The sequence below is a fragment of the Rhineura floridana genome, chromosome 7 (genome assembly GCF_030035675.1).
Source record: "Rhineura floridana isolate rRhiFlo1 chromosome 7, rRhiFlo1.hap2, whole genome shotgun sequence".
Lineage (NCBI taxonomy): Eukaryota > Metazoa > Chordata > Lepidosauria > Squamata > Rhineuridae > Rhineura > Rhineura floridana.
The window spans coordinates 103,849,702-103,870,196 of record NC_084486.1 but is presented as its reverse complement, the minus strand read 5'-3'; the positions used below and the strand labels follow the sequence as shown (position 1 = coordinate 103,870,196).

The 20,495-nt window shown below is 44.3% G+C and overlaps 1 long non-coding RNA gene across 1 annotated transcript in view; it reads right to left on the bottom strand.

Annotated features, from left to right (window-relative positions):
* LOC133389329 (uncharacterized) overlaps positions 1–20,222 on the bottom strand; it is a 118,666-nt gene extending 98,444 nt beyond the window's left edge. The window contains exon 1 of the long non-coding RNA XR_009764066.1: positions 20,011–20,222. This is a non-coding gene — a long non-coding RNA (uncharacterized LOC133389329). The remainder of the gene's footprint in view (positions 1–20,010) is intronic.
* Between the last annotated feature and the right edge of the window lie 273 nt (positions 20,223–20,495).

Sequence of the window (20,495 nt, the reverse complement as noted above, 5' to 3'; positions counted from 1 at the left end):
CCCAAATTCTTGAAAGATTTCACCAACGGTGCCTCCGGAAAATTCTGCAAAGCTCTCGGGAAGACAGACGGACTAATGTTAGCATTTTGGAAGGAGCAAAGACTACAAGTGTGGAAACAATAATCCTTCAACATCAACTTCGCTGGACTGGCCATGTTGTTCAAATGCCTAATCACCATCTTCCAAAGCAGCTACTTTACTCCTAACTTAAGGATGGAAAATGGAACATCGGTGGACAGCAAAAGAGGTTTAAAGATGTTCTTAAAGCGAACCTAAAACAATGTAACATGAACATCGACAACTGGGAAGTCTTGGCCGATGAACGTCCCAAATGGAGGTTGGCTATTATCAGAGGTGCTGTGGACTTTGAAGCACGAATACAGGGTGAACGGGACAAACGAGCTAAGTGGAAGGCATGTCAAACAAATCCTCATCGCGACCATCTTCCATCTGGAAACCTATGTCCTCACTGTGGGAGGCTGTGTGGATCCAGAATTGGCCTCCACAGTCACTTACAGAGCCACTGTTAAAGACCTTATCTTGGAAGACAATCTTACTCGCCCACTAGTGATCACCAATGAATGTTATAAAATGCTACCCCTGTTTTTTTGAGGGTGTGTGTCAAAGGTTATAAAGTATCCTGTAGGTGTGGTTCCTGAAGAGTTTTGAAAAGTATAACTGCTACCTTTAAGAAAAATTGAATTAAACTGTGGCCATCTTAACCGACTGGAAAATGGAAATGGACTGCCTTCAAGTCGATTCCGACTTATGGTGACCCTATGAATAAAGTTTTCATGGTAAGCAGTATTCAGAGGTGGTTTACCATTGCCTTCCTCTTAACAGACTACTAACACAAATTTGCTTATAGCTTGTTACATGTTAGGGATATTTTGAATAAAATTCAGACGACAGCAGGTGCACAGATTCAGAACAATTAAAAATGGAACCAACATAGCTAAGCCAATGCTGCAGTATGGGTTAGTAGATTCTCCCAGCCATTAGTACAACAGAAGAATGTAGCATGGTAGTTCCTATATTGCTTGTTTCAATCAGGCCAACAAGTATATTTATTTCTCTCAAGTTTTCCTCCGACTTTTCGAAGGCAGCAGGAGCTTCAAAATGAAGCACTGAATTGCCTCTTTTAAATAAATAAATGAAAGTATAGCTTAAAGCACCATCTAGTGTTCATTTTAGAAACATAGGAGGTCTATGGGAAACCACAACAACTAGGTTATACTGCATAAAGGAGCAACAAATACAATGTGTACAGTTGGCACAATGGAACTTACCACTTGGCCCTCTAAAAAGAATACCCTCTATTTTGAAGCACAGCTGACATCAGTTGTTTCAAGTATTCAATAGCTGGTGACCTAAGCTATGTTCGCAAACATTTTTCCTCATGGGCCCCTTGAAAAGTGCTTGATGGTCTTGGCAGACCAATTAATTATTTTTGTCCTGCCTGTTGTAGCAATTGTTATGTGCGTGCTAGATGCTGTATGGTTTTTAATTACATTTTTATTGCTGCTTTCACTTTTTTATTGCATTAATTTGCATTCTATAGAATTCAAATAGTAATACAATAAAACACCATATAAAAACAAAAGAAACAATAAAAATGCAATTAAAAATCAACATGGATATTTAATGTCAACATGTCGTGGACTACCTGAATGACCATGGACCACTGGTGGGCCATGCACCACAGTTTGGGAACCCCTGCCCTAAGCAAATATAAATATATTTTGTTCACTAGATGCCCAGTGAATTGTCTGGAAGAATCTTATAAGCCTCTCTGAGTTTTCTCAAACATAAAAAGAAAAAAAATGAATGAGGAACAAGGTGGTAATAGTAGTAAGCAGTAATGATAATAATTATAATAATAATAATACATATACAGATTTTTTACTTGGATTTCATAGTTATTCCATGGGAATAATTATCTGAAACTCTTTTCTTAAACTGTTAACAGATCCAGGAACATGATCAAGCAGGATTTAGCTACTGTAGAAGCCCTGCTCATATGTTCTTCTATGCATGGATGTAAGATTATGACTGCAGCAACTGGCTCTGATGCATGCTGTGCCATATATAAAAATAATCTATAGCTCTGTTCAAAAATCACCCAGAGCTCTTCAGTGCTCCAAAGTGGACAGAAAAGTTGGGAGTACAGAAAAACAGAGTGAGAGTGCAACACAAGGCTTTGTGGGATCCCTGATCAGACCTGTTGACATCACAGTTTAAGTCAAGAGTAGTAAAACCCTGTCAAATCACCCTGATTTGTCTCATGATTTGCCCCAGCACAGAGTGGCTGCACACCCTTAAGACAGACTGCTTTCTGAGGCTCCAAGGAGTTGTGCAGTTCCTAAGCCTAGTCCACATGAAGTAAATTTAGAAAGCTCCCAACCCAACTGAGAAAAAGCTTGCGCAGCTTCCTTTAATGTACCCTGTTAACTCTCATTAACCCTTGTTGACTGGTATTAGGGTTGCCAGGTCAGAAGCATCCCAAATCCTAAGATTTCAGGGGTGGGCCTGAATGATGTCATTAAGCATGATACATTAAGCATCAACCACAGTTGCTTGGAGCATACCATTCAAACAAACAAAACAAATTATATGATTGGAAATTAAGATAGAAATCTTAGCTAAAAGATGGTGTTCCCAGGTCCAGCTGAAGTGATGGGATCATTCCTTTTCACCTGCTTAGGGAGCCTGGGTAAGGAACATTTAATCAAGCCTACTTGCTTCTGACAAGAAGGGTTTAAGTGCCCTCAGGCCAGGCCAGTCACTGGAAGACCACTGTAGGAAGAAGGGAGCTTGTGTTGTGGGGATGTTAGATAGGAGCACTCAGGAGTAAAGATGGAGACCACGGAAGGCTGTAATTCTAAACACACTTATTAAGGAACGAAGCCCCATAGAACTCAATAGGACTTACTTCTGAATAGATATGGTTAGGATTGTGTGTTGATAAGGCTTGATTAGAGATCCTCTGCAAAGATATTCATATCCAAGCAGGGTTGGCAACCCCCTGCCTGGAATGCCCTGCCCCTGCTTTTTAACATGGCTGCTTCAAAACTCTTAAAGACTTGACCCTTCATTGCAGAGAGAGATTTGAGAAATGAGTAAGAAGATTCTTTGTCCTTTCTTGCCTACACTGTGAGCTGCTACAAACTCACTTTGACAGCTAAATGATGCCCCGCTCACCGCGCAGCTGACGAGTGGGGCATGGTTGCAGATGGGGGCGAAGCTGCCGCCTCCATCTTTGTTTGGGACAACGTCGCGCGTCGCACCTATTGTGTGCGTGCGATGTGCAGTGTGGAGGGGCGGGGCTTTGGGGCTTATTTAAGTCCAGTCGCCCCTCCTACCTTCCTCTTTGCCAGCGTGATGTTGAAGGACGATGAGGGCCGAAGCAGAGCAAGGAGAAGAGCGGCAGCGGCCATTCTGGCTCGGCCGCGTGGTTGGTGCCATTTCGGAGGTGCTTGTTTGCAGCGGCACAGGCCGCATTTACAGGCCAGTTAGGCCACGTTTGTGGGCCGATTAGGCCTCAGTTATTTTCCTTGGTGGGGGTAGTTTGAGGAGGCAGGCGGTCATGAGCCTGGAGGAGTGGCGGCGGCTGGAGCGGGTCTTTTATTAAGGGCTTGCTGGGCCGAATGCTGTGGAAACCCCCTCCCCCTTGGCTGGGGGGGGTACAGCAGCGCCGCCTTAGGGCTATTGCTAGCCAGTTAAACAAGATCACACACACATTTAATATTGTATAAGAGCAGCGATATAATATAAAGTAATTGGAATAAATCAGTAATTAAAATAAATTAGAGCAAAAGAGCTGCAGGGTTTTGAATAAAAGGATCAGACCTTGCAGACAGTGACTTACTACAGTTAGCAGCTTACAATACTGGTATTTGTGCTGGCGTTTCTGCAGTTGGTGGCTTATAATTATTATTATTATTATTATAATTGGTCTCATAATTCTTATTATAGGCCAGGGAGGATTTAAGTAGTCATGCCAACCAAGCAAGGAAAAGAGGTGTGTGTGAAAGGTCCCCTCATAAAATGCAGGACTTTGGGCAATTTTAAACTACCACCACCCCATACGCACGGGACAGGTTTTGATAGTGGTTGAGGTGTTTGGACTGCGATCCGGGAGATTGGGGTTGAAATCTCCCCAACAGCCATGGGCTGCAGACTCAGAACTAATTACAGGAGAGGAGGCTGCACAAGCCTTTCGAGTCTCAACAGGCCCTGTTTACCCCCCTTTGGTTGCCAAGGCTGGGTGTGAGTTCAGCCTAGGTAAGGGGTGCAAGACAGTGAAGGATGTGGGTGAGGCCTTGGCAGCCTCTCTTGGCTGTTGTGAAGGGTTCTTTGGTAAGGCTTGTGGCCTTTGCTTGACTTGGGCCTATATTAGGTTCAAGGTACTTTATTCTATTAATTTTATTACATCGTGGTTGCTTGGGGGGTGGGTGGAGCTCTTTGGTTAGGCTTCTGACTTCCTGCTAGGCCCAGGAATATAGTAGGTTGAGGTAGTTAATTCTATCATTATATTACATGTGGCCTTTGAGGGGCCAGGTGAGCCTTTGGGCCTTTCATATTTGGATACTAATGGTGTGCACAGATGACAGGGTTTGCTGGGAAATGTCTAAATCACAACCACTACTTAGGTGACAGTGATCCTTTTCCAAGTGTCAGTTACACATTCCTTGTTAACTCTGAGACAGAAGTTGCATTTATTTGAATTTGGTCTCATATCAAAAACAAGGCATATGGCATTTGTTATATTTACAGAAGGACATGCAAACTTCTGCAGGGAATTGCAGGTCTTGCAGATGATAGTGTGGCTGAAAGGGTGGATAGCAATAAAGAGGAAAGACAGATCACTTATCAGGATCTTATCCTCATTTCCAAGATCTTGGACTTTACTGAAACAAGGGCTGCCTTGATGCAAGCTTAGACTCTGTTTTTGACACAGAGGCTGCATTTTAAGATCCAGGCAGACACTTCACCCTTTCCTGATGACTTTACAACAATAACAAAACCTTTCTTTGTTGGGATTTTTGATAACAATTACCTGAAGTCTCTGCTTTAAGGGAACTGGGTTAGCTGCAATGAACTAGTAGTTGGTAAAGTGTACTTACTCATAAATGATTTCCTTCCCTTTTGCAGAAGGATATATGCAACAGTGAGATAGGAGGCAAGAGCACTTCAAAGGGGTAAGTAGAAGCCCCCAGCATAAGCTGCTCAAGGACATGTGTCCCTCCCCGGTTAGATTTAATGTACTACGAACTTTGCTTGCTGGCTACCTGGTTTAAGGGAAGGTTTGTCTGTTATGGTGTTTTCCTTTTGGTTTCCTAGTCCCATACTCCAACTCCCGACTGGCCTTCGTGGCCTCCAACTCCAGGCTGGCCTTCATGGCCTACAATCTTTGATCTGTTTTCATTATGGCAGTAATTTGCCAGGGACAGAGTGTAAAGATGCAAATTACCCCTGATTCACCACCAGTCTTATTGAAAGGGTTCGGCTGTAAGTGGTTCATACCTGATAGTCTAGGTACCATGCGCTACACTTCATTTAACATGGTGCGTGCATGTGGCAGAGGTGCCTTATGCATTTATGCGGCAGAACATTGCCTATGGACTGCTATATTTCTTACATGGAGTGCTTCAGATTCTTCTGGGAGGGAGCAATCAGGAGACATGTGGGCCCAGAAGTAGTGGGGCACTATCTGTGTGATTGGCTGTTCAGGGGTATGGCAGATTTTGGGATGCATGTTAGCACCTGAGGTCACAGCTTATAGTATGGCTATGTACCTGGGGATTCCCTTGACAGCTGGGAGTAGGGATGATCTACCCCAGTCGGAGATGGCCATAAGCCTATCCATTGCCCTAGTGTGATCACCAGCTCTCGGAATGCTGAAAGGGCTGTAGGGGCTGTGCAAACATGGCCTATTCTTGTGAACTGTGCGCTGGACTTCCTGTAGATTCCATTGCCCCCAGCACGCTCGCCAGCTACCACAGAGCAGGTAGGGCAATTCAGGAATTCTGGGCCGGCAAGGGCTATGTGCCAGAATGGCCTTTTCCATTGTGTCACCCGCTGAAATTCCCAGTGGATGGCAGGAGTAGGGGCCTGTTAGTCCAAGCACTTCAAGGTAAGCTGGCGGGACTTTCCTTCATAGCTAGGCTGGTGGTTTTTTCCCTATCCCAGTCGCCCTTTCTCACTGGACATTTTATTGGGTATGGTGAGCCAGTGGGAATACAGTATGCTCCTCCGGCTATGAAGCCAGACTTTCCAGGCAGTAGCCCTTATGCTGGGCTTTTTTGGAGCTTTTAGGATAGGTAAGGTGATGGCTGGATCCAAGTGAGACCTGTCTCGACATGCCCTCTAGCTATCAGATGTCTCCGTGGATGGAGGGGTTGTGCCCATATACAATTGTGAAGGTCTCAGATGGACCAGAGATGTATGGGGCAGACCGTACATTGGCCAGGGGGATCTGGAGAAGGATATTTATTCCCCAATGGAAGCGAGGACCCCCTCACAAAATACCAGTTTGGGATGCTCACAAAGCGGGCTTTTACAGCTGCTTCTACAGCAGCAGGTCTTGGGTTTTCCCAGGCAAAGGTGCAGGCTGTTGGACGCTCGTCCTCAGGTTTATAAGGGCTATATTCACCCCTTTTAGAGGGCCTGGGAATTCGGAAGCCTAACAAGTTATAATTATTTTGACAGGCTGCTGGACAGGGACGGAGCAGACGCGCATCCTAATAGGCGGCCTCAGCATAGTCTTCTGGGCAGCCAGGAGGGCCTTGAAATCAAGCATGGGCTCACAGTTGGGCCTCAGTCGATGGGCTGCAATACAGTGGCGTGGCCGGAGAGGAATGCGTTTGGACAGGCTCCTACCCACTTTATTCCAGCATAATTCAGTACAGACGGTTTCACATTGCCCGGGTGGCAATGACCTCAGTTGCTTGAGGCAAGACCCACAGATCGCTGGCAGGTGACGACATGCAGTTTGAGAGGCTACGACAGCCTCTGTTATTTAAGGGCAAGACCCTCAGTTGGCAGGCATGGGACAACATGCAGCTTGAGAAGCTACAACGACCTCGGTTACGTAAGGGCAAGGCCCTCAGTTGGCTGGCATGTGTGACATGCAGCGGAGAGGCTGCGACGGCCTCAGTTACTTAAAGCCAAGTCCCTCAGTTGGCAAGCATGTGTGACATGCAGCGGAGAGGCTACGACGGCCTCGGTTGCACTAGGCAAGTCCCTCAGTTGGCAAGCATGTGTGACATGCAGCGGAAAGGCTATGACGGCCTCAGTTACTCAGGGCAAGGCCCTCAGTTGGTGAGCATGTGTGACATGCAGCGGAGAGGCTACGACGGCCTCAGTTACTCAGGGCAAGGCCCTCAGTTGGTGAGCATGTGTGACATGCAGCGGAGAGGCTACGACGGCCTCAGTTACTTATGGGCATGCTCCCACGCAGGGTTTGGCGAACGAAGGCTAACTGGCAGATTCGGTTGGCTCTTCTTGGACATGGGGGGTTAGCCATTCTGCATCCCCATTCAGCATTAGAAGGGTGAACGATACAGGGCCGATGGCGTTCACCTGTCAGATGCAGGTAACAACATATTTGGGAGACCTGCAGAGGTGTCTGCGTGAGGTGCTTCTCGGCAGTGGGGTAAAGGGGGACTAAATACAGATTTGTCCCCCTTTTGTGGCGGGAAGGGAAATAGGTAAGGACAGCTAGGTGGCCCCCTTAGGCACCTTTGGAGGTGATTGGCGGTTCCGGAGGCCTGTCTGTCAGGGCTTTACGGCTCAAGGGCAGGATATGGGCTGCTTCTGGGGCCAACTTATCCTCATCTACCCAGGGGTTATACGGCCCCGGGTGGGGATGACGTGGGAAGGCCCCCCTACTCACCTACAAGGTGTGGCCGGGGTAAAGGGTAAGCAGATGGGCTTGCCCTTGCCTCAGCAGGGGCTGGTCGCCCAAGAGCTGTGTGGCAAGCTACTTACAAGGTACAAGGTACTTTATTGCAGAATTAGCCATAGGCCATGTGCAAGATACAAACAAGAATAAAATTGCAAAGTATAAACATATATAAAATTTACAAATCATGACATAACAATTTATATAGGGCTTTGGTGGGCATTTGTCTCTTCGGCAAAGGACTCTCTCAGTTTGAGAGCTGCAACTGCAAAATTAGCGGCCGCAATGGTCACAAAATTGGAATTATCAGATAGAAGTGCAATTATCAATTCTCTGTCAGAACAAGGTCTTAAGAAATTTAAAATGGGAGAAAGAAATTTCTGTCTAGGGTCATCGAAGAGTGGACAGTAAAGTAAATAGTGAACGATCCCTTCAGTATCCTTACAGCCATATATACATTGGCAAGCTACTTGCTTATAGACAGTTCCTGCACCTAGGTTTCCCTCTGCAGGTCACTTATTTTATGTTCACCGCCCAGAGAGCTATTGCTAGTCGGGCGGTATATAAATCTAATAAAATAAATAAATAAATAAATAAAATTGGATTTTGTTTGCTGTAATTTAATAAAGTGGCCCTTGTTCAACCCAAGCTGATGTCTCTGTGTCTTATTTTGCCCCTCAACTGCAACCCAATTCCAGTGATAATTGGCAAAGATAAAACCCACATGGTTTGGTCCACCTTCACAGGCAGTAGCTTGGGAACAACAGCAATAGAAGCCACACTTCCCAGTATGTGAATTCTCTTTTACTACTATTGGGCAAGAAGCATGTCTTGCTGCCAACAAAGTGCATCATCAGTGGTTTAAGAGGGTTGAGCTGCGCATATGAAACCACTGTTGTTGCTTCTGTGGATGTAAGGGAGTGAGGTCAGAGGTAAATGAAATGTAAATAGAAAAAGAAAAACAAAAGACAGTGATGATTTTCCAAATGCAATGCTATACCAACCACAACATTCCTATGAATAAGGCAGAAAACTCAGCATCCCACAACTAGGGATGGGGGACTATATTTGCTAAATCAGATAGTACGGGATTCCAACTGTATTCAACAATCTGCTATCTTTTTGGACCGGCACTGATTTCTTGTGTCGGGCTGTGGCTGTAATCATCACAGATTTTTTGTCATGGGCCAGGCTGTAATTGGTGTTTTTGTTTGAACTTTTTTCCTGATTTTATCATAGAATCATAGAAAAGTAGAGTTGGAAGGGGCCTATAAGGCCATCAAGTCCAACCTCCTGCTCAATGCAGGAATCCAAAGCAAAGCATTCCTGACAGATGGCTGTCCAGCTGCCTCTTGAATGTTTCCAGTGTCGGAGAGCCCACTACCTCTCTAGGTAATTGGTTCCATTGTCGTATGGCTCTAACAGTTAGGAAGTTTTTCCTGATGTCCAGTCAAAATCTGGCTTCCTGCAACCTGAGCCCATTATTCTGTGTCCTGCACTCTAGGATGATCAAGAAGAGATCCCGGCCCTCCTCTGTGTGGCAACCTTTCATGTACTTGAAGAGTGCTATCATATATCCCCTCAGTCTTTTCTCCAGGCTAAACATGCCCAGTTATTTCAGTCTCTCCTCATAGGGCTTTGTTTCCAGTCCCCTGATCATCCTTGTTGCCCTCCTCTGAACCTGTTCCAGTTTGTCTGCATCCTTCTTGAAGTGCAGAGACCAGAACTGGATGCAGCACTCAAGATGAGGCCTAACCAGTGCTGAATAGAGGAGAACTAATACTTCATGCGATTTGGAAACTATACTTCTGTTAATGCAGCCTAATATAGCATTTGCCTTTTTTGCAGCCACATCACACTGTTGGCTCATATTCAGCTTGTGATCAATGACAATTCCAAGATCTTTCTCACATGTCGTATTGCTGAGCCAAGTATCCCCCATCTTATAACTGTGCATTTGGTTTCTTTTTCCTAAACTTTTACATAATTATGTCCATAATTTCCTCACAGTTGCATTTATGACAGTGTATAGGTGTGACAAATAGGAAATAATGAACCACATGGAATACCATGATCACTTATATAGACATTTACATTAAAAATTAAGCACTTTTTCATAACCAAAACCCCCCCACAGTGGATCAAATCGACAGGTGCCAAAGCAAGCAGGAAGAAAAACCGGGTAGATCAGGATTGAACAACGGGCTATTGGAATACAAGTAGATCGAAAGTAGGCAGCGAACCCCATCCCTACCCACAACCAGTCAGGATTCCTAACCAAAAACAAAACTAAAAGAATCCTGGCAGCCAGTTAGCCAAGGTCACAGAAATCCCCATGCAGCCCTACCTGACTTGGAGGCTGCAGTTAGTGCTGAATGCTTTGGCATGATTGCAGACATGAGTGAGACTCTGTCAGCATGTAATACCTCTGTTCTGAAAACTGCACTGGTTGCCGATTTGCTACCAGGCCAAGTTCAAGATGTGCTTTCCATGTTACGGGTGCCGCATAGTACTTGTTCTGCTCTTGTAAGAAATCAGTCCTTTAGTGTGGCAGCACCTACACTTTGGAACTCCCTGCCTATTGACATTAGGCAGGAGCCTTCATTGTACTCTTTTCAGTACCTGCTAAAAACGTTTTTGTTCAAGCAAGCTTACCCAGGCATGTAGAAGCTATTATGTTGTTTTATCTGTTTTTAACTCATTATTGGTTTTATTATTTTGAATGTTTTTAAATACCTGTCTTTAACTGTTTTTGCCAATAATTTTATTGTTTTAATTCCTTCTGTAAACTGCTTTGAGATTTTTTTTTTACAATAAAGCATTATATAAATGCTTTATATAAATTCTATAAATACATAAATAAATTTTGGAGTCACTGTGGCCTTTGAGTCTTTCCCCACTTTTAGGAAGAAAGGAATCTGCCATTTGGTACCATCTAGCTCGGTACTGATGACATGGACTAGGCGGCTCTCCAGGATTCCAGGCAATAATCTTTTCCAGATATTGAATTTTGGACCTTTGCATGCAAAGCGTGTGCCATACCACTGAGCTACAGGCCTTCTCCTGTTTAAAAATTATTCTTTTCAATTCACTGATGAATTGCTCTCCAAGCTTCCTGTTCATCTGAATGCCAATCTGCAGTGTTTGTATCTTGTGTTAGGCCAGCAGGACAGATTGGATTCTGTTGGTGTACCACCCACCCCTCTGCCCAACAATCTCTCTACCTGAGCTGACAGATGTGGTCTCGGACATGGTGCTGAGGACCCCAAGACTGTTAGTCTTGGGAGATATCAACATTCATGCCAAGTCCGCTCTGTCTGGGGAGGCTCAGGACTTCATGGTCTCCATGACAACCATGGGACTGTCCCAACATGTCATCAGGCCAATACATGTAGCAGGGCACACTCTGGTTTTGGTTTTCTCAGCCGGGTAGAGAGAGGGTGATCTGAAGGCGGGGGACATAAAAACAGTCCCTGTGTCATGGTCAGATCACCTGCTGGTGAACTTTAGACTCACAGTGGCCTTTTGAATGAATGAATGAATGAAACTTTATTTTTACCCCGCCCTTTTTCCAAACTGGAACTCAGGGCGGCTTACAAATAAAACTACATGTAATTAAAAACATAGAAAAACATACAATTAAAATACAATTAAACTGTGCACAACCTTAAAACCGTAAAAGGCACTTAAAAATCTAAAAACAATTTAAAATAATACAGATAATAATGTAAAACAATAAAACAAGCCTTGTAAAGCCCAATTCTAAACACCTTCTATCCCAAAGGCCTGTCAGAATAAAAAAGTCTTTACTTGCCGACGGAAGGATAGCAAGGAGGGGGCCATTCGTGCCTCCCTAGGAAGGGAGTTCCAGAACCTAGGAGCAGCCACCGAAAAGGCCCTATCTCGCGTCCCCACCAATCGTACTTGTGAGGGTGTTGGGACTGAGAGAAGGGCCTCTCCTGAAGATCTCAGGACCTGGGCAGGCTCGTATAGGGAGATACGGTCTGACAAATAGCCTGGACCTGGGCCGTATAGGGCTTTAAAGGTCAAAACCAGCACTTTGAATTGTGACCGGAAACAAACTGGCAGCCAGTGGAGCTGTTGTAACAAGGGAGTTGTATGGTCCCTGTAACCAGCCCCTGTTAATACTCTGGCTGCACCTCTGCAGGGGTGGGAGAGCTACTAAGATGGTATATCCCATTGGACTGATAGATCCTATTATTTTTCAGAGGGCTCTGAGGAGTTTTCCAGTTGGCATGGCTGGCTCTTCTGTCAAAGCCCTGGTTGATCTGTGGAATACAAAGATGACCTGGGCAATTGACACAATGGCACCCAAGTGTCCTCTCTCAAGTGGCAGAGCTCAGAAAGCTCCATGATCTATGCTGGAGCTAAGAACAATGAAGCAGGAAGGGATACAGCTTGAGCACAGGTGGAGAAAAACTGCTAACAAATGTAACTGAACACTGGTACATACTCATGTTCAAGCCTACTCAGTGGCAGTGAAGGCGGCAAAGAAAATGTATGTCTCCACCTCCATTGCATCCTCAGCTTGAGCTGTTTAGAGTGGCTAAGGGCTTATTACATGCTGGCCCTGAAGAGGTGGTAGAACCATCTAAAGCCCTAAGCATTTTGCGGATAAAATTGCTTCCATCCACTGGGATTTGGACTCCATAGTTGATGTTGATGATCTAGGTGAGGTGTCTGGAGCGCCTTCTTGTCCAATGTCATTGAATGAGTTTCAGTTGTTGTGGCCTAAGGATGTAGACAAGGTACTTGGTTGGGTCTGTGCAACCATTTGTATCTTGGACCCTTGCCCTTCATAGCTGATAAAATCTGCCAGGGAGGGGACAGCTGGGTGGGCCAGGGAGATAATTAATGCTTCTCTCCAAGAAGGAGTGGTCCCAGACTGCCTGAAGGAGACAGTAGTAAGGCCACTCCTGAAGAAGCCTTCCCTGGACCTGGAAGATCCTAATAATTTTAGACCAGTAGCAAATATCTCCTTTCTGGGCAAGGTTATCGAGAGGGTGATTCCCAACCAGCTCCAGGTACTTTTGGTGGAGACAGATTTTCTGGATCCACTTCAATCAGGATTCAGGCCTGAGTTTGGTACGGAAACTGCCTTGGTCACCCTGTATGATGACCTATGTTGAGAGAGAGACAGAGAGAGTGTCTGTTGATCCTCCTTGATCTTTCAGTGGCTTTTGATACCATCAAACATGGTATCCTTCTGGGGTAACCATTCAAGTTGGGTATAGGGAGCACCACATTGTGGTGGTTCCATTCTTACATGGATGGCCAGATTCAGAAGGTGGTTCTCGGGAGCACTGCTCGGCTCCGTAGGTTGTCTAGTATGGGGTCCTGCAGGGGTCGGTTCTGTCCCCCCTTGTTGTTTAACATCTACATGAAACTGCTGAATGGGGTCATATGAAATTTTGGAGTGCGTTGTCATCAGTATGCTTGTGACATGCAGCTCTATTTTTCCTTTTCGTCTTGTGCAGGTGAGGCAGTGGATGTGCTGAATCAGTGCTTGGTTGTGATAATGGACTGGATGAGGGCCAATAAACTGAAGCTTAATCTAGATAAGACTGAGATGAGGTTGGTGGGTGGTTCCTCTGACCAGCTGAGTGGTGCACGGCCTGCTCTAGATGGGGTCACACTCCCTCTGAAGGAGGGGGTTCATAGTTTGGGGGCTTCACCTGGATCCACTGCTGTCGCTTGAGGCCCAGGTGGCCTCAGTGGCATGGAATGCCTTCCATCAGCATAAGTTGGTGGCCCAACTGCAACCCTATCTGTACAGGGATAACCTGGCTACAGTAATCTATTCTCTGGTAACCTCAAGGATGGTTCAAATATTATTTTGGAAAGTGCAAATTAGTTAGGTTTGTCTTTAAATATGAACTGAATCAAATTTATCCCCCATCCCTAGTTCTCACAGGGGATGGCTCAATGGAAACATTGAGCCAGTGTGCAGCAGTTGTGAAAAAGGCAAATTCCATGTTAGGAATCATCATGAAAGGGATCTAAAATAAACTGCCAATATTATAATGCCCTAATACTACTCTTTGATAAGACCACGCTTGGAATACTGCGCAGACCTGAAAAATATGCATGAACAGGCAACCACGTAGAGGTGATCCCAACTTTAGGTACACTAGTCCTGACTTGCAACAACTTTACTTTCAATGGAGAACACTACCTGCAACTACAAGGCACAGGTATAGGAACTCACATAGTTCCATCATACGCAAAATCTATGTATGGGTAAACTGGAACAAGAGATCCTCAAAAAGGCCATTAACAAACCGCTTATATGGTGGTGATACATTGATGACATCTTTATGGTCTGGACAAATGGTAAAGAGAGCTTAGAATAATTTGAAAATTACATCAACTGTATTTATCCATTTGTTAAGTTTACATTCAGTAGTACAAATGATAATCCACACATCCCTTTTCTTGATGTCCTTCTTACCATTGAAAACAACAAAATAGCCATTGATCTCTACAGCAAATCCACTGATGCCTATACATATCTAAACTGGAAATCCTACCATCCTAAGCGTGTAAAGAAATCATTGTCTGTAGCTTAGCTCTCAGAATTTGCAACAACGAAGAGAAATACCAAAGAAGGGTTAGTAAAGCTAAATAGCACCTTCTTCTGAGACGATAATCCTCCACATATAATCAATTGCAACATCCACCGAGCCTCCATTCTGTCCAGAGAAAATCTCTTCCATCATAATGAGATTTCAAAAAACAAAGAATAATGTATTCCATTTGTGGTAGATTTCCATACAACATTTCCTATTATCTAGCAATAAGACAGAGCTACCCATTGCTAGCCAGCTCTGAATGTCTTGCTGGAGCCATCAACAAGCCTCCTGTTGTAGCATTTCACCATCCTCCTAATTTACACAAACTATTAGTGAGAGCTGTGCTTAAGGCACCTATCAGTAATCCTGGATCTCATCTTTGTCACTCCAAATGCTGTATCACCTGTGTGTACCTCACGGAGACAACTACTTTCAAAAGCACTAGGATGGGCAGAATATATTACAACAAACAGAACATCATCTGCAGGTCCTGCAATATAATTTATGTCATTCAATGCAAAAAAATCCAGGATGTCATTTCCAATACGTAGGAAAAACTACATCTGACCTATGCACACACTTCAGAAACCACAAATCGGTTAATCTTGACAAAAAAAGTGGAGCAACCAGCTGCAAAACATTTTAACATTGATGACCACAGCCTGTTGGACTTTTCAGGCTTATCAATACAGGACCCTAACTTTGTACTAAAGATGCTGCTTTTACCAGCGTAAAAGATTTTCAAGGTCCACACTTCTTGCTCAATGGTAGCTTCCAGTCCTCTGTTTTCCATTCACACAAGTAGGATGCAGTTGTTCCAGCTTCAAGGCTGAAGCGGGAAAGCGCCTCAGCATGCAATAGACAAGAAACAAACAATGAAACTGACTAGACTCCCCCTCCCCTTCTCACAATGAAAGCATCCCAGCGAAAAGGCTGGGGGAGAAAGGGGGATTAAATACTCTGGAAATAGAGCCCATTGCTTGCAAATAATAAGCTCACTTGATCAAAATAATAACATGGAGACAGGGACAGAGGTGGTGGTTGTTGTTTAAAGTGGCTCCCGCTGTGAGTGATTTAGACTTTATTTCCCCCCCCCCAGATGTTCTCTCTCCACCCTCTCTTTCTTGTCCAGGGTTTACTTTGACAATGGGAGAGAGCAGTGGAAGTTGCTCTTCAGCCCAGAAGATATAAAATGAATGAAGGGAGGAGGAGGGAGTGGGCATGGAGAGGGGAACAATGGACACATCCATCTAAGAGCATGGGAGCAAAGTGTCTGCAAGCCCTAGAGATAAGAAGTGGAGACTTTTTTCCTTCCCTTTTTGGATTATGTCAGGATTGGGTTAATACGGATTTAAAGGGGGAAACTGCATGATAGCTTCTACTTTCCTGCAACATCATGTGAACCATGCAAATTAAAAGAGGATGCAAGTAGCACCAGATACACAGTAAATTGCCGTGTGGATAAGCCCTTCTACAACAGTTATAGAGATGCCAACAGATCCAACAGCATTGACTAAGAGGGAGAACTTCTGGATTTACTCCCTGGACACATTAGCACCAGATGGCCTTAATCAGGAGGACAGTACAAACATCACTAGCTTCTTCAAATGAAGCCCCTCTGAGCATTCCATCCTCAAAGCTCTACAACTGCTACCTTGGTAATTGTATTTGTATGTTAGCAGATGATGAAGGTGAAAGCCAAAACATTTGCACAGGATAGAACAGCTAAACCACCACAATTTTCACGATTGCTGACTGTACTGGTTAATAGGAACTTTCCCACTGTACCTCAGGCACTGATCTTCTGATGACATGAGGGACATGCCCTTCCCTCCCGGCATTCACCTGGAAGCCCCATTCTCCCATTGTAGGGTACCCTTTCCCTTGACTCCCACTCAGGGTTCCCTTTAACTTCAATCAATTGGTCATTGTTAGAGGGGTGCTGTACCCTATTTGCTCCTGAAGTGATGACCAAAACCAGCCACACCGCTCCATCTCACACCAGTTATTGTTCAGATTCCTGTTAATTGGTATTAGCTGTTGCTGCTGGGAGCAGGAGGACAAGCTATTGCAAAAATTCCTTCCCTACTCTCACTGTCTTGGTTGCTGCTGCTGCTTCTGACATTGCTTTAAAAGGAAATCAGGCAAACCCATTAAGAAGAGAAGGCTATCCAAGGCTACTAGTCATATTACTGACAGATTCAGAGGCGCAATGGCTCTGAATGCCAGTTGCTGGGAAACAACAGTAGGAGAGGGCTATCGTTCTCATATCCTGCCTTTGGACTTTCCATAGGCATCCAGTTGGCCACTTTGGAAAACAGGTTGGACTAAACAGGCCTTTGGTCTTAGCAAGGCTCTTCTTATGCACTTGTGTGTCTGTCTTGATTCTACTCAGTGTAAATAGAGCTGGGATGCTCACATTGTCAAAATAACCATGTTTAGAATTCTCTCCTCATTTCTAATTTCCTACCTTAACACCTTCCTTCAGTCACCCTGTCCTTGGCTTCTCTCAATTTCCCTCTTTCTTCTCAATGAACTTTCCTGTTCACAATCACCCTAACTATACCATTATCTCTCTTCTTGTCTCTAGAGCCTAGGTGAGTATTTTTCCCCCAGCCAGAATATTCTTCAATGCATGCACAGAATTTATTTACTCCAGGAAATAGACAGGAATTCTATGACATCACAGTAACTTAGCCGGTAAGAGCTAAAGGGTTGTATCCAATAGTGGCATTTGCCTTTGCCAAAGGTGATTCTACTCATGCAAGTCAGGGCATCCATATTCTGCCATTCTCTTGTACCTACTGCAGCCATCAATGCTATATTCCATTCTGCTCTGGGAGGTTCTCCAATTCTTAGGTGCCGTGAGTTGCAATCAGAGTGGGACAGCTTTCTGGAAAGGCAAAGTCACCACTGGATACAAACCAGAGAATTATTGCTGCTACCGCTACAGAATCTCTTAGCAGATTGCAATGTAGCCAATAAACATCCACTTAATTGGAAATATCAATCTACAATTATTTCAGTTATATTAATGCATTAATATTAATTAATGCAAATTATGCTTGAATCTATCAGCAGTAATAATGAGAGAGCTTTGCAGGAGTATTTTTTAAATTGCTACCAGCTACAGTTTTTATGTTCCTTAACTCTGTAACAAAAAAATCCACCACTGATTGTTAAAGAAATGGGAACCTTTTAAGATGATTTTTAAAAAAAAGGTGAATCAGAGTAATCCAGCTCATGATCTCATGTGCCCAAGGCGGATCATGCCATTAAGAAGATGTCTGAAGGTGAATCAGGGACCAGTAAGCTCCCAAGTTTCTCTGTGGTCTTGGTTTTTCCAAAAGGCTATACACACAACCTTTCCAAGCTGACTGGAGATATGCATGGAACTCAAGAGGGGACAGGATGGAGTGGACAGGCAAAGAGTGGAGAAGTGTGTGAGTGTGGGGATCATTTTGACAGACTGGTTTACCTTTTAATCCCAGTGAATTATTTCCTGAGGCTACTCCAATCACAGTGATTTGGGGGAGGGATTTTGAAATAAATAGAGATGTTCTTCACATTGGTTGTCGTTCTGCTCTCATTTAGATTATGCGAACAGGGTATAAGTGGCAGAGTTAGACTATTATTGTAGCCTGCTTCTTTCTCGATCTTTTTCCTTACAAGCAATTAAAAACTATAGCTTTTTTTCTTCTTCACAGTGGATACATCCAGGAAAGGAGGGAGCAGCAAGACAAACAAAAAGGTGCCTTATTCATTTTTTTTATAACAAAGGTAAAATCACCTAGTATGATGGACTAGGGTTGCCAGGTTCTGGGCCTGAGACTAATCCTGTATCTTTAGGAGAAGAGAAAGTCAGCCAAGTGCAGGTGTTCTTGCAACACTGTAATGGGAAAAACCACAAGGTGGAATTCTCTCTCCCCCCTGCACAACTTTTAAAGATACAGGAGACCTCTTGGAGGCTTGGCCTGCATTTGGCTGACTTTCTCTTCTCCTAAAGATACAGGATCAGTCTCAGGCCCTGAGCCTGGCAACCCTACTCTGGACCCATTTATCTGAACTTGGGCAGGTTTCTTACCAGTACCAGCTTCCAGTTTTCAAACTAATTGCTCACACACACATACACGCACCCTAGGGGAGGGAGTGTGATTCCTCTTTTCCCACCTCCAAACAGTAAAAGCTGCCCTTGCAGGTGAACTGCTGCACCTATCTTTCTGAAATTTAACCAGTTTCATTCATTATAGCAGTTTGTAGATTCCCTGTGATAGTCAATGGAGGCAAATCACCTTAAGACTTAACAGATCAGATTCAGACATGAATTGAACTGGAATGACACAGGGTATAAACACACTAGTCGCTGGATCAAAGTGTTCCCATTAGCCACACCTGGAGAGAGAATGGGTTGATCTGCCGATCAGTTGCAAAATCTCTATGAAGCTGAATCTTTTAAAAAATGCACTCATGCTGCTCCCACCAGGTTTTACAGTAAAAAGGGCTGGGGGTTGACTAGCGTCGTGTGCCCCATTGTCAGAAGAGAGAGGTGGAGAGAGGTGGAGACACTGGAACTGGCAGTACAGTGTGTTTCTACTAACAGAGTGGATCCAAAACATATTAGGCTGCTTCCAAATGCTACAGTTACAAGACAAACCTGGTAGTTGCTGTGCGCCACAAGCTCTGCAGATACCCTTATAGTGACTGCTCAACTAGGCCTTTGCAGCTGTTTCACACTTCTTGTGATACTCTGAAGAACACATGGTCTGTCACTATAAATATACCTTTCTACTTTCCCATTGCATTTAAATTTCAGTCTGCAATTGCACCTGCCTGCTTTGCCACATTTGCTCACCAGATGGCAACATAAGAACGACAGATGCAGTTCCTGCCTGCTTGTTAGAAAAACAGAGATAATAATGCATAAGGGAAGCCTGACCTTTCCTTGTTATTTCAACATTTTGCCAAATAGGAATACATTTCTGTGCCAAATGAAGCATGTAGCTGCATTGGTTGGGGCACACTGATTCATTTGCAGCAGGGATACAAGAATAGTTAGGGAATGAATCAAATTTTGCTCACTCATCTGCTATAATCAGCAGGCAAGCCAAGTTGAAATATATAACCATGACTATCTATAGGTATATCACTGATGGAATCTGTTAGCAGAATAGACTCTAGTGTGCTAAGTTGCTGGGAATGTTTTTATAGCTTTTCTATTTGAATTAATTCAAACAATTAGATGATATCAGCGAACCAATTTACCAGGCATTAGGGACCAAGAGCAGTGGTTTTTTAGATCGGTTATCTTGAGGCAACCCATTCCATATTGGCTTGCTTACCAAGAAATACTGCTGTGGAGCACTTTAGCCAGAAAGCTCCTCTCCTCAATTGTCACCACCTAAGTTCTGACGGTGGACTCTACTGGTGAAGGTCCTGCAACAACACTTTTACAGAGCAATCCTGTACATATCTACTCAGAAATAAGTGACTGTGACTTCTGTTCATATTTACCTTGAAGATAGTTCCAGTGGTGGCTAGTATCCATTGGAGTTGTCAGGTCGGAATGTAAGGATCCCAAACAGTAGAAGGAGCCAGAGTAAATGACTGTTGAGCCCAGGGGTGACAGACCCAGCGTCCTTCCCGAGGAAGGAGGGGGAAGGCATGAGTTTCAGAAGCCTCAGCCATTAGGGGACAATGACAAACAGAACCATCCTCCTCCCTGCTGAGTTCTACCAGAGGAACGCTAAATATAAAGAGGAAGAGTAAACAGGCAGTGCCATCTCCTGGGTAGCTTGTAATTACAAAGACAGGCAGGAGGGGACTGTCTGGGGACAGGTGGAGGTTGGTGGGAAGTGCCCTATTTGCCCTAATGGACTAGGCTCTACTGGTTAGTTCCATGAAACTCATTAAGACTTGCTACTGAGTAGACATCTCGGATTGCATGGTTAATACACAGGCCGGTTGTGGGAGAATGCAGTTCTGTAAACACCAACAAT